Genomic DNA, 12,268 nt, shown 5'->3' on the forward strand with positions numbered 1-12,268 from the left:
CGAAGAATGGACACCCCCATTCCCAGGCCCACAGGGAGGGCGCCTCGTTTTACAAGGCGTTTTCCCCGTGCAGTGAAGGCGCCCACCGCCACTGGTAAGATACCAGTAGCGCAGGAAGAGATCCTTAATTGGCAGTTAATAGGCGACTTAAGGGCCTCAATTGGCCTCTGGGTGGGAAGGTTGTCGTCGGCCTATTCTATCCCCGGGAAGATCAGAACCAGGAATCTCAACGTCGTTTCCATGGCGGGCAGTTCCGCTCTGATTCTCCAGCCCCACCCCAGACTACTAACCTCGCCTTCCGGGTGAGCACAAGATCCAGCCCTATGTGCTGCACAGTGCGATACCTGTTCACCCAATTGTCCCAACACTGACCCTGTTCTAAATGGTGGGATCAGCAAATTTAAAAAACACATCTTCTGGTAGTAACTGCCTACTTACACCAAGAAGCTCAGAAATTGTTTTGTGAGGGTGTGTTGCGGGGATGCAGGGGGAGGCGAAGTTTGCATCAGCTGAAACCCTGTAACTGTGGAAGTGCTGCATTTAAAGCTGTTCTGCACTTAAATCATACATGCCTGGTGAATCCTCGCTATTTCACAGGGAATTCTATGAAAAATTTGATGTGAATTCTCAAATAGTTGTCAATCTAGAACTGACAGTAACAAGCATTCTTTTGTTATGCAGGAAAAGATTGTCATTCCCAAGACGGACAGGCTACGGGACGTCGAGCAGGAGCAGGAGAGCAAATCAAGCCCTTGGAACTGAATCAGCTAATGCTGTAGGCGATGGAAACATTGGAAGGGGTTATACCCACAAATAGTTTGTCTTGTGCTAATGGTCAAAGAATAGAAAGGGTTTCTGTAAGACCTTTACATGAGCTTAACAGGAAAGAACGAATGAACTGCAGGGAACTTATGGCATCTCTCAGTCTTTTTAACTCCACGACAGCAAGAAAGATGCTGTAGAGTGAGTGAAAGAACTGATGCCAGAACTTTCAGTATCTGTCACTGGAGGTAAATACTGACCCACTCATGAACTCTATCTATTTTATTTATCAGCCCAGACAAGGTAACTTGATGTGATATTGATAGTCCAGTTATGGCTTCTCTACAATGCTAAGCATCCTGGAGCAAGTAACTTCAGGAATTTCTGCACTTGTTCCAAACATAGAGGTTTCTTAGATCTTGCAATCCCTGCTGTAGTTTCCCCTCTAAAAAACAAATGATAAAGGTGCCCCACAGGTAAACACATTTCTCTTCATTCTAGGGAAATTCCTCAAACAAGAACCAGTCTTGAGAGAGACTGCTAAATGAAGCTAAGAGATTCTAAAAATAAGCAAAAGGAAAAAAGTTTGACAAAATAGTAATTTAAAGTAAAATGATATGTCTTTATTAGCTGCTGGTCTAAGTTACTCCTGTTTTATAGTAACCTAAGTTATATTGGCCAATCCTTGGATCTAAATGTCAGAATTTAGGACATGATATCATTCCAGCTGAAACTCATCATTTGCATCTTTGGGTGCATCTTACACCATCCCTCACTTCTAGTGGGATTCAGGACATAATGTAAATGAGGCTTTTTCTTCTATATCTTCCAAATTCCAAGCTCCCCAACCACATTGCTGTGGATCTGGAGTCACATGTAGGCCAGGCTGGGTAAGGACAGCAGATGCCCTTCCCTAAAGGACATGAATGAACCAGATGGGTTTTTGTGACAGTTTTGTAGTAGTTTCATGCTCACCATTACTGGGACTGGCTTTTTATTAATTAATTGAATTTAAACTCCACCAGCTACTATGGTGGGATTTGAACTCATATGCCTGGAGCATGAGGCAAGACCTCTGGATTACTCATCCAGTAACATTACCTCTACACTAAACAAAGGCATAAAGAGCAAAGAAGGTTGAAGTTGTGAAATGAAGTGGCAAATGAAAAAAAAGAGGCCGAAAGCCAGAGATACCAGCAAGGCAAGATGCATGGATAGAAGCCAGCCAAGAATAGGGGAGCAAAAACTTGAATGAGATCTGACAGTTCAAGTGCTGCAGGGTGGAAGAGGAGCAATAAAAGGCAACATTTAAAATCACACTTCAAAAACAGTAGCAGGGCCCAGCAGCGAGCAGGGTAAAAGGAGAGCAGACCCAATATTGAAATCATAGATTACCATCTGTGTGAGAAAAAAATAATCAAATGACCAGCAGAGCCAATAAGTGGGACAGGACAGAAGAAGAGAACAAATTGAAAAGGAGGTATAGAGCCGGGCCTAGAACGGCATTCAAATATTTATTTTGAAATTGGAGCTGCTGATTTTGTTAGCACATTATTATGGTTGATTAGTTGTCTTTAAGTCCCCACACAATTGGATGCTGTCAGAACACAATCACTTTTTCACCTGGAGATGGGAGAAAAAACATACTTTGAGAGGGAAGAAACTCATATGAAAAAGTATGAAAAAGGAGTAGGACCCAGGAAACAACCTGTGGGAGGGCTTGTAGAGGGGCCAGTAATGGTGGGAAGGAAGAGGTTAAGAGAAGCTCAGGGCTTGAGTGAAGTGTAAAGGAGCATCACAGTGCCACCAATGGAGGAAGTGTGTATTGCAGACATGATTTGTGACTGTGAGCTGATCCCATTGAAAGTAATGCTGAAATGTCTCACAACCAGGAATAACTGAAATGTGACCAATAGTCATGCTTTTTCAAAAACTTGAAGTTTTAACTTATTATAAACACAATACTGTAAGAACGTGAAAGCACTTAAGTGTTATCTCTTCCTCCCACCAACTACCATCCTGCTATTAAGATGAAGGGACTGATTTTAGTTGTGTAAATGTAGGGAGCCAACGCAAGGATGTCACTCTCCTACAATCCAAGCTAAATGTAAAAGCTTCTTTGATATGTGTTTATATATATCTACAGCAAAACCTGGCTATTTACTACAATACTAGTAAATCTCCTTCAGTTTTGCTCATAGCTTTATGAAATGGTGGCTTGGAAAATCTTGACTCCTCAAATGGCAATATCGGTCTGGCATGCTTGGATTTATAGAAATATCGGAACAGGAGTAGGCCATTCAGCCCCTCGAGCCTATTCTGCCATTCAACGACATTCTGACTCTCTTATACTATACTTTAAATGGCACGATTTTGAAAAGTAAATTGCAATGATTGTATCAACTTCAACCACCCACCTTAACTCCATATCCCTTAATTCTCTTGGCTAGCAAACGTCGATTGATCTCAGATTTAAAATGATTAATTCACAGAATCACAGAATTGTTTACAGCATAGAAGGAGGCCATTCAGCCCGTCATGTCTGTGCCTGCTCTCCGAAAGAGCAGTTTAGCTAGTACCACTCCCCAGCCTTCTCCCCGCAGCCCTGCACATTCTTCCTTTTCAGATAACAATCCAATTCCCTCTCGAATGCTTCGGTTGAGCCTCCCTTCACCACACTCTCAGGCAGTGCATTCCAGATCCTAATCACTCGCTGCGTGAAAAAGTTTTTCATCATGTCACTATTGATTCTTTTGCCAATTATCTTAAATCTGTGCCCTCTTGTTCCAAACCCTCCACCAATGGGAACAGATTTTCTCTATCCACTCTGTCCAGACCCCTTATGATTTTAAACACCTCTATCAAATCTACTCTCAATCTTCTCTTCTCCAAAGAAAATTGAACTAATATCTACTACTTTTTGTGGGGGAGAGTTCCACATTTCAACCACCCTTTGTGGGAAGAAGTGTTTCTTAACTTCTCTCTTGAATAGCCTGACTCTGATTTTAAGGTGTCCATTTGTCCTAGAATCCTCCATCAGCGGAAAAAGTTTACACTGTCAATTCTTTTCAAAATCCTATAAACCTCAATCAAATCACCTTCTATATTTCAGGGAATACAGGCTAGTTAGGTAATCCCTCCACATAATTTAATCCTTGAACCTACACTGTACTCTTTCCAAGCCAATATACCTTTTAAAATGCAGTGCCTAGAACAGTACATAGTACTTCAGATGTGGTCTAACCAGGGCTTTGTATAGCTGTAGCAAAACCTCCACCCCTTTATATTCTGGCTGTCTAGATAGAAAGGCTAACATTGCATTAGCTTTTTTGATTATTTTTTGTGTCCAACCACTATATTTTAGTGATCTTTGTACACGGCCCGCTGAATCTCTTTGGGCCTCCACTGTTCCTAGCTTTCCATCATTTATAAAATAATTGAATCTATCCTTTTTTGGTCAAAAATAAATGGCCTCATATTTAACCGCGTTGATATCCATCTGCCACAATTTTTCCCACTCACTTAATCTATTAATGTCTCTTTTGTAATGTTATGCTCCCGTCTACCCTACTTACTGTGCCACCAATCTTTGTATCATCAGAAAACTTGGATATATTTTCTCTACTGTGTTACCTAAGTCATTAATAAATATAGTGAATAGTTGAGGCCCCAACACAGTTCCTTGTGGACACCTTCTTCCAATTTGAGTACATAGCCATGATCCCTACCCTTTGTGTTCTACTTTATAACTAACCTCCTAACCAGGGTCAATAATTTGCCTTCAATCCCATGAGCTTTACTTTTAGCTAAGTCTCTTATGTGGAACCTTATAGAATGCCTTTTGGAAGTCCATATAGGCTACATCCATAGACAAGTTCTCATTGTTAGTTTCATCTACTATTTTAGTTGCTCCCTCATAAAAAATTCAATTAGGTTCACGAGACATGACCTACCCTTTGCAAATTCATGTTGGTTATCTTTAATCAGCCACTCTGTCCTTAATTATAGATTCCAGTACCTTCCCCACAATAGATTTTAGACTAACAGATCTATAATTTCCTGGTTTCCCTCTCTCACCTTTCTTAAATAATGGAGTTACCATTTGCAATTTTCCAATCTCTAGATACAATTACTAAATCAAAAGAGCTTTGGAAGATTATTGCTAAAGTATCTACAGTTCCCTCCTTCTGTGCTGTAACAATTCTGTGATACTTCCTTCAAAACCCGAGGGTGGAAGCCATCAGGTCCTGGGGGTTTGTCAGTCTTTAGTGCCATTAGTTTTTCTAATACTGTTTTCTTGCTTATATTAACTTTAGTGATTTCTGGTTCTTGATTCATTATTCATTTCCCTGGAATGTCAGGTGTATTATCCTCCTATTTTTAGCGAAAACACAGTGGCGCAGTGGTTAGCACTGCAGCCTCACAGCTCCAGCAACCCGGGTTCAATTCTGGGTACTGCCTGTGCGGAGTTTGCAAGTTCTCCCTGTGACTGTGTGGGTTTTCGCCGGGTGCTCCGTTTTCCTCCCACAGCCAAAGACTTGCAGGTTGGTAGGTAAATTGGCCATTATAAATTGCCCCTAGTATAGGTAGGGAAATATAGGGACAGGTGGGGATGTGGTAGGAATATAGGATTAGTATAAATGGGTGGTTGATGGTCAGCACAGACTCGGTGGGCCGAAGGGCCTGTTTCAGTGCTGTATCTCTAAATAAATAAAATAATCATTCAGCAAGTCAGTCATTCCTTATTTTCATTTGCAATATAATGTTTTTAACAGACTCACATTATCCTTGACTACCCTTTCTCTTCTAACTATAAAAACTTTTGTGTTAACCTTGATGTCTCTCTCAAGTTTATTTTTCTATTCCTTTTTGCAGCTTGTACTATCTTTTTTGTCTTCCTTTGCCGTTCTTTATATTGCTCCCAGTCCCACGGATCTACTTTATTCTTTGCAATTCTTTATAGCCTTTCCTTTAGTTTTATGTTTTCTCTTAATTCTATTGTTTGTTTTAGTTGGTATTTTATTTATGCCTGGTAAAATCAGAGGAGGCTGACCACATCAGAAATCCCAGAGCCAGCTAATTTAAATAATGCTGATGGCATAAGGTTCAGTTCTACCAGCAAGACTGCAGTGCGGGAGATAGGGAGGGGAATGAACACCTGAGATGGGATAGAGCAAGGGCACAACTTCTGTATAGAAAAGGCTGTACGCAGTTAGAAGGTTGAGCAGCCTCTTAGAAGAGGGACTGCAATGGCTGGTGCAACAGAAGGGAAAAGGTAAGCATTTAACTTCTCTGTGCTTGATGTGGAGGTACTGTTGGTGCAAATCGTACTGTCACCAATTATCCTGGATAGCCCCCTTTATCGGGCAAATGGTGCTAACCATTTGCCATTATCAGAGGTGCAATTTCAAAGGTGCTGCTTAAACAGTATACTGACTATAAAGTGCAGTTACCTGTCATTAAGTCCTTCCAATCAGCCCCACCGCCTTCAGTCACCCTTGTGGTTCTCTCAACCTCTTGCAATTGCAATCGTTTCAATCCTAAACCAGAGGTGAAGCTGAACACATTGCTGCGTACTTCAGTGCCATTTAACTTTCCAAAGCAGCCCCTTGCAGACTGCTCTACGTCTACAATATTGGTGACCACTCATCCACCCTATCCTTCGACCTCTTCCTTGCAAGCAGTGAACCCAAAGACATGCACGCAAGAGAATGCAGTTAGTATAGGGGAGGAGCTGACACACGATGAGACACAGAGACACACGATGGGGCCACTGCTGTTTGTCATTTTTATAAATGACCTGGAAGAGGGTGTAGAAGGGTGGGTGAGTAAATTTGCGGATGACACTAAGGTCAGTGGAGTTGTGGATATTGCCGAAGGATGTTGTAGGGTACAGAGGGACATAGATAGGCTGCAGAGCTGGGCTGAGAGATGGCAAATGGAGTTTAATGCGGAAAAGTGCGAGGTGATTCACTTTGGAAGGAGTAACAGGAATGCAGAGTACTGGGCTAATGGGAAGATTCTTGGTAGTGTAGATGAACAGAGAGATCTTGGTGTCCAGGTGCATAAATCCCTGAAAGTTGCTACCCAGGTTAATAGGGCTGTTAAGAAGGCATATGGTGTGTTAGCTTTTATTAGTAGGGGGATCGAGTTTCGGAGCCACGAGGTCATGCTGCAGCTGTGCAAAACTCTGGTGAGACCGCACCTGGAGTATTGCGTGCAGTTCTGGTCACCGCATTATAGGAAGGATGTGGAAGCTTTGGAAAAGGTGCAGAGGAGATTTACTAGGATGTTGCCTGGTATGGAGGGAAGGTCTTACGAGGAAAGGCTGAAGGACTTGAGGTTGTTTTCGTTGGAGAGAAGGAGGAGGAGAGGTGACTTAATAGAGACATATAAGATAATCAGAGGGTTAGATAGGGTGGATAGTGAGAGTCTTTTTCCTCGGATGGTGATGGCAAACACGAGGGGACATAGCTTTAAGTTGAGGGGTGATAGATATAGGACAGATGTCAGAGGTAGTTTCTTTACTCAGAGAGTAGTAGGGGCGTGGAACGCCCTGCCTGCAGCAGTAGTAGACTCGCCAACTTTAAGGGCATTTAAGTGGTCATTGGATAGACATATTGATGAAAATGGAATAGTGTAGGTCAGATGGTTTCACAGGTCGGCGCAACATCGAGGGCCGAAGGGCCTGTACTGCGCTGTAATGTTCTCATTCTAAAAGAGCAGAAGGAAGCTAAAGGATGCAGATGGGGAAATGGAACCTGATGTAGTTGAACAGAGGTGAAGCACAATATATCAGGTTCTAGCTGCAGAGTCAGCAGATGATGATCTCGGGGTGCTGCAATGAAGAGATAAATGTTAGCAGAGTATCAGAAACCTATATGGGATTCTGCATGGCCTCACCAAAACTGTGCAGGAGATGACTGAGATAACAATGGAGTCCTCATTTGGGTGTCTGCAACCATGTGAGATGGGATAAACTCATTACAAGACGGTCGGGAGAAAATGGTAGCTGCAGGAGTATCTGCAAGCATTCCCCTACTTGGAGATCCAAACAAGTCAGTCAACTGAGTGTGGAGGCATTGAATGAATGAATGACTGCAGCTCTTGGAGTAATGTCTGCAGAGGTCAATGTTAACTGGATTGTGAAATATAAATGACAACTTCCCGGAGGGACTAAAGGATATATTCTCAGGAATTTAAGGACCTTTCTGATTTTGCAGGATTCCTTCTCCTACTCATCACTAATAACTGTTCCCTGCACCAGCAAAATGTGTGCTTCAAAGGCTGCTTCCCCTCATGGCAGAAATGCAGAGGAACCCTCTATCAGCTCCCACAGAAGCCTTCATCTTTTCAGGACCAGACTGCCAAGAAGCTCAAGACAAAGAGTCAGCCTGTCACGTGCCCATTGCAAAACTTGTGAGCCCTAAGAAAAGGATCATCTCCATCGCAAGAGGATCATAATATAAAGCCATCTACATCTTGGTCTCCAGGACCTCATTTGTCACACAGGAAGAGTGTTTGAATAGAGGAGAGACAAACCCATGTGCATAGCGACCAGATCAAGTAATGTTTTTGTAAATGGTCCAATAAAACACTGGAGCATTTAATAAGGGAAATGTTTCTTAATTTGCTCCCTTTCATAACAATGGGAAACAGAGATTGTGGTGATGTTGATGTTCAGGATACAATGTGATGGCTAGCTGTGAGAAGAAACTATTTGACTTAGAGAGGTTGATTAGAGGATGAGGTGAGATTTCCAAATAATGCTGCTCTATTCATCTGTAAATGTATGCCGAATGAATCTGTCTCCCAACAGTTTATCCTGTTGGAGTTTCTCTGCAGTATAGGTTGAAGAGTTAGGAGGCATAAAACTGAGGTGCGACTGCACTGCCCTGATTGGAATGTGTAATTACAGTGTGACAAACTTACATTGGCACTTTCCATTATAAATTTGGACATAGGAAGTTATATTGAAAAATGTTACATTTGGTTTGTTTAATAGACTTTTTTTGTTTATAGGACCATAGAGTCATTTATGGCACTGAAGGAGGCCATTCGGCTCATCGAGTCCATGCCGGCTCTCCACGGAGCTATCCAGTCAGCCCCACTCTCCCCGCTCGATTGCCACACCCCTGCAACTCTATTTCTCTCAAGTGGCCATCCAACAGCCTCTTGAAGCCACTGATTGTTTCTGCCTCCACCACCCTTATGGGCAATGAGTTCCAGGTCATTACCACACACTGCAAAAAAAGTGCTTCCTCATATTCCCCCTGCGTCTCTTGCCAAAACTTTCAATCTCTGGCCCCAAGTCCTTGTACCATTAGTTTAATGGGAACAGTTTTTCCTTGTCTAACTTAACTAAGACTGTCATAATCTTTTACACCCCTATTAAATCTGCCCTTAGTCTCTTTTTTCTAATAATTTAATAAATTAATAATTGTAACAATTCACTAAATCTGTATCTGGAGGGCAGTATTGGTCTAAATTGGTCCCTGGGATGAGAGAGTTGTCCTTTGGTGAGAGGCTGAGTAAATTGAGTCGCTATTCTCTGGAGTTTAGAAGAATGAAAGGCAATCTCATTGAAACATACAAAATTCTGAAGACACTGAGAGTTTGTTTCTGCTGGTCAGGGAATCTAAAACACAGGGTCACGTTCTCAGGATAAGGGGCTAATCATTTAGGACTGAAATGAGGAGAAATTACTTCACTCAAAGGGTTGTGAATATTTGGAATTCTCTACCCCAGAGGGTTGTGGTTGCTTCATTGTTGAATATATTTCAGGCTGGGATAGATAGATTTTTGGTCTCTCAGGGAACCAAAGTATATGCCGAGCGAGCTTTAAAGTGGAGTTCAGGTAGAAGATCAGCCATGATCGTATTGAATGGTGGAGCAGGCTCGATGGGCCATATGGTCTACTCCTGTTCCTATTTCTTGTGTTCTTGTGTAATATCAAAGCTAAGCATGTAGCACAAATTGAACTAATTCCTGTTAGAGTAATTAATGTTTTTCAAAAATAAGATTTGCTAGAACAGTTGAAGAAATGTTACAGAGCTGCTGACTTTAGTATATTTAGTATAATCCCATTTTTGATTTCTATCTGTTTTTCTTCCCTCCACCCACATCAGCCCCCACTTTCTTTTGTTGGTCTTAGAAAGAAATTACTCTGTTTAGCTTGGCCAAATTTTGATGAAGGGTCCCACCAGCAAGGCTAACAAAGGCTGACTGACTTCCAGTACATTTCCAGGAACATAGCATCATAGCATGATAGTGCACCGTAGGCTGTATCATGTCTCTGCTGGCTCTTTGAAAGAGCTATCCAAATCATCCACTCCCCTGCTCTTTCCACATAGCCCTGCAAATTTTCCCCAACTATTTATCCAGTTCCCTGTTGAAAGTTATTCTTGAATCTGTTTCCACTACCCTTTCAGGCACTACATTGGCTGATAGGGAATTTTTTTTTTTACTGAATTTGAAAATAAAACATTGATAAAAATTGATCAAAACCCTAATTAACTGATTAATAAGTAGAGTTACTAAACCAGGGGGAGGAGATTACTGTATTTAGTTAGCATTTAACATTTATAGTAGGAATCGAGCATATAGTTATATCAATTTAGTAAGGATTTAATAAGTATTTATTTATCTTAAATTAATTTATTAATTAGTGCTAGAAATGTCAGTTAGAGGGGTGAAGTGCTTCACCTGTGAGATGTGGGAGGTCCGTGATGCTTCCAGCGTTCCGGACGACTACATCTGCAGGAAGTGTACCCAGTTGCAGCTCCTCACAGACCGCATGGATCAGTTGGAGCGGCAACTGGATGCACTTAGGAGCATGCAGGTGGCAGAGAGCGTCATAGACAGGAGTTTTAGAGAAGTGGATACACCCAAGGTGCAGGCAGATAGATGGGTGACCGCTAGAAGAGGCAGGCATTCAGTGCAGGAATCCCCTGTGGCTATCCCCCTCTCCAACAAGTATACAGTTTTGGATACTGTTGGGGGGGATGGCCTATCAGGGGAAAACAGCAGCAGCAGAGCAGTGGCACCATGGCTGGCACTGTTGTTCAGCAGGGAGGGACAAAGCACAGAAGAGCAATAGTTATAGGGGACTCTATAGTCAGGGGCACAGATAGGCGCTTCTGTGGACGTGAAAGAGACTCCAGGATGGTATGTTGCCTCCCTGGTGCCAGGGTCTAGGATGTCTCTGAACAGACAGGGGGCATTCTGAAGGGGGAGGGTGAACAGCCAGACGTTGTGGTACACATCGGTACCAATGACATGGGCAGGAAGAGTGACGAGGTCCTGCAGGGGGAGTTTAGGGACTTAGGTAGAAAGTTAAAAGACAGGACCTCTAGGGTTGTAATCTCGGGATTACTCCCTGTGCCACGTGCCAGTGAGGCTAGAAATAGGAAGACAGTGCAGCTAAACACGTGGCTGAACAGCTGGTGTAGAAGGGCGGGTTTCAGATATCTGGACCATTGGGATCTCTTCAGGGACAGATGGGACCTGTACAAGAAGGACGGGTTGCATCTAAACTGGAGGGGCACAAATATCCTGGCTGCGAGGTTTGCTAGCGTCACTCGGGAGGGTTTAAACTAGTGTGGCAGGGGGGTGAGAACCAGAGCAGTAGGACAGCAAGTGAAATAAATGAGGGGGAACTATTAAATAAGGCCAGTAAGACTAAGACGAAGAGCAGGCAGGGAGATGTTGTGGAGCACAGCGGGACTGGTGGTCTGAAGTACATTTGTTTCAATGCGAGAAGTATAACAGGTAAGGCAGATGAACTTAGAGCTTGGATTAGTACTTGGAACTATGATGTTGTTGCGATTACAGAGACTTGGTTGAGAGAAGGACAGGATTGGCAGCTAAATGTTCCAGGATTCAGAAGCTTCAGGCGGGATAGAGGGGGATGTAAAAGGGGTGGGGGAGTTGCATTACTTGTTAAGGAGAATATCACAGCTGTACTGCGGGAGGACACCTCGGAGGGGTCGTGCAGCGAGGCAATATGGGTGGAGCTCAGGAATAGGAAGGGTGCAGTCACGATGTTGGGGGTTTTCTACAGGCCTCCCAACAGCCAGCGGGAGGTAGAGGAGCAGATATGTAGACAGATTTTGGAAAGATGTAAAGGTAACAGGGTTGTAGTGGTGGGTGATTTTAACTTCCCCTATATTGACAGGGACTCACTTAGTGCTAGGGGCTTAGATGGGGCTTTATTTGTAAGGAGCATCCAGAAGGGCTTCTTGAAACAATATGTAGATAATCCAACTAGGGATGGGGCCATACTGGACCTGGTATTGGGGAATGAGCCCGGCCAGGTGGTAGAAGTTTCAGTAGGGGAGCAATTCGGGAACAGTGACCATAATTCCATAAGTTTTAAGGTACTTGTGGATAAGGATAAGAGTAGTCCTCGGGTGAAGGTGCTAAATTGGGGGAAGGCTAATTATAACAACATTAGGCAGGAACTGAAGAATTTAGATTGGGGGCGACTGTTTGAGGGTAAATCAAC

At 43.0% G+C, this 12,268-nt stretch overlaps 1 protein-coding gene across 1 annotated transcript in view; it reads right to left on the reverse strand.

Annotated features, from left to right (window-relative positions):
* LOC137368655 (interleukin-6 receptor subunit beta) overlaps positions 1-12,268 on the reverse strand; it is a 98,118-nt gene that overhangs the window by 62,215 nt on the left and 23,635 nt on the right. The gene's annotated exons all lie outside the window — the stretch shown is intronic.

Source organism: Heterodontus francisci, chromosome 4 (assembly GCF_036365525.1).
Source record: "Heterodontus francisci isolate sHetFra1 chromosome 4, sHetFra1.hap1, whole genome shotgun sequence".
NCBI classification, from domain to species: Eukaryota; Metazoa; Chordata; class Chondrichthyes; order Heterodontiformes; family Heterodontidae; genus Heterodontus; species Heterodontus francisci.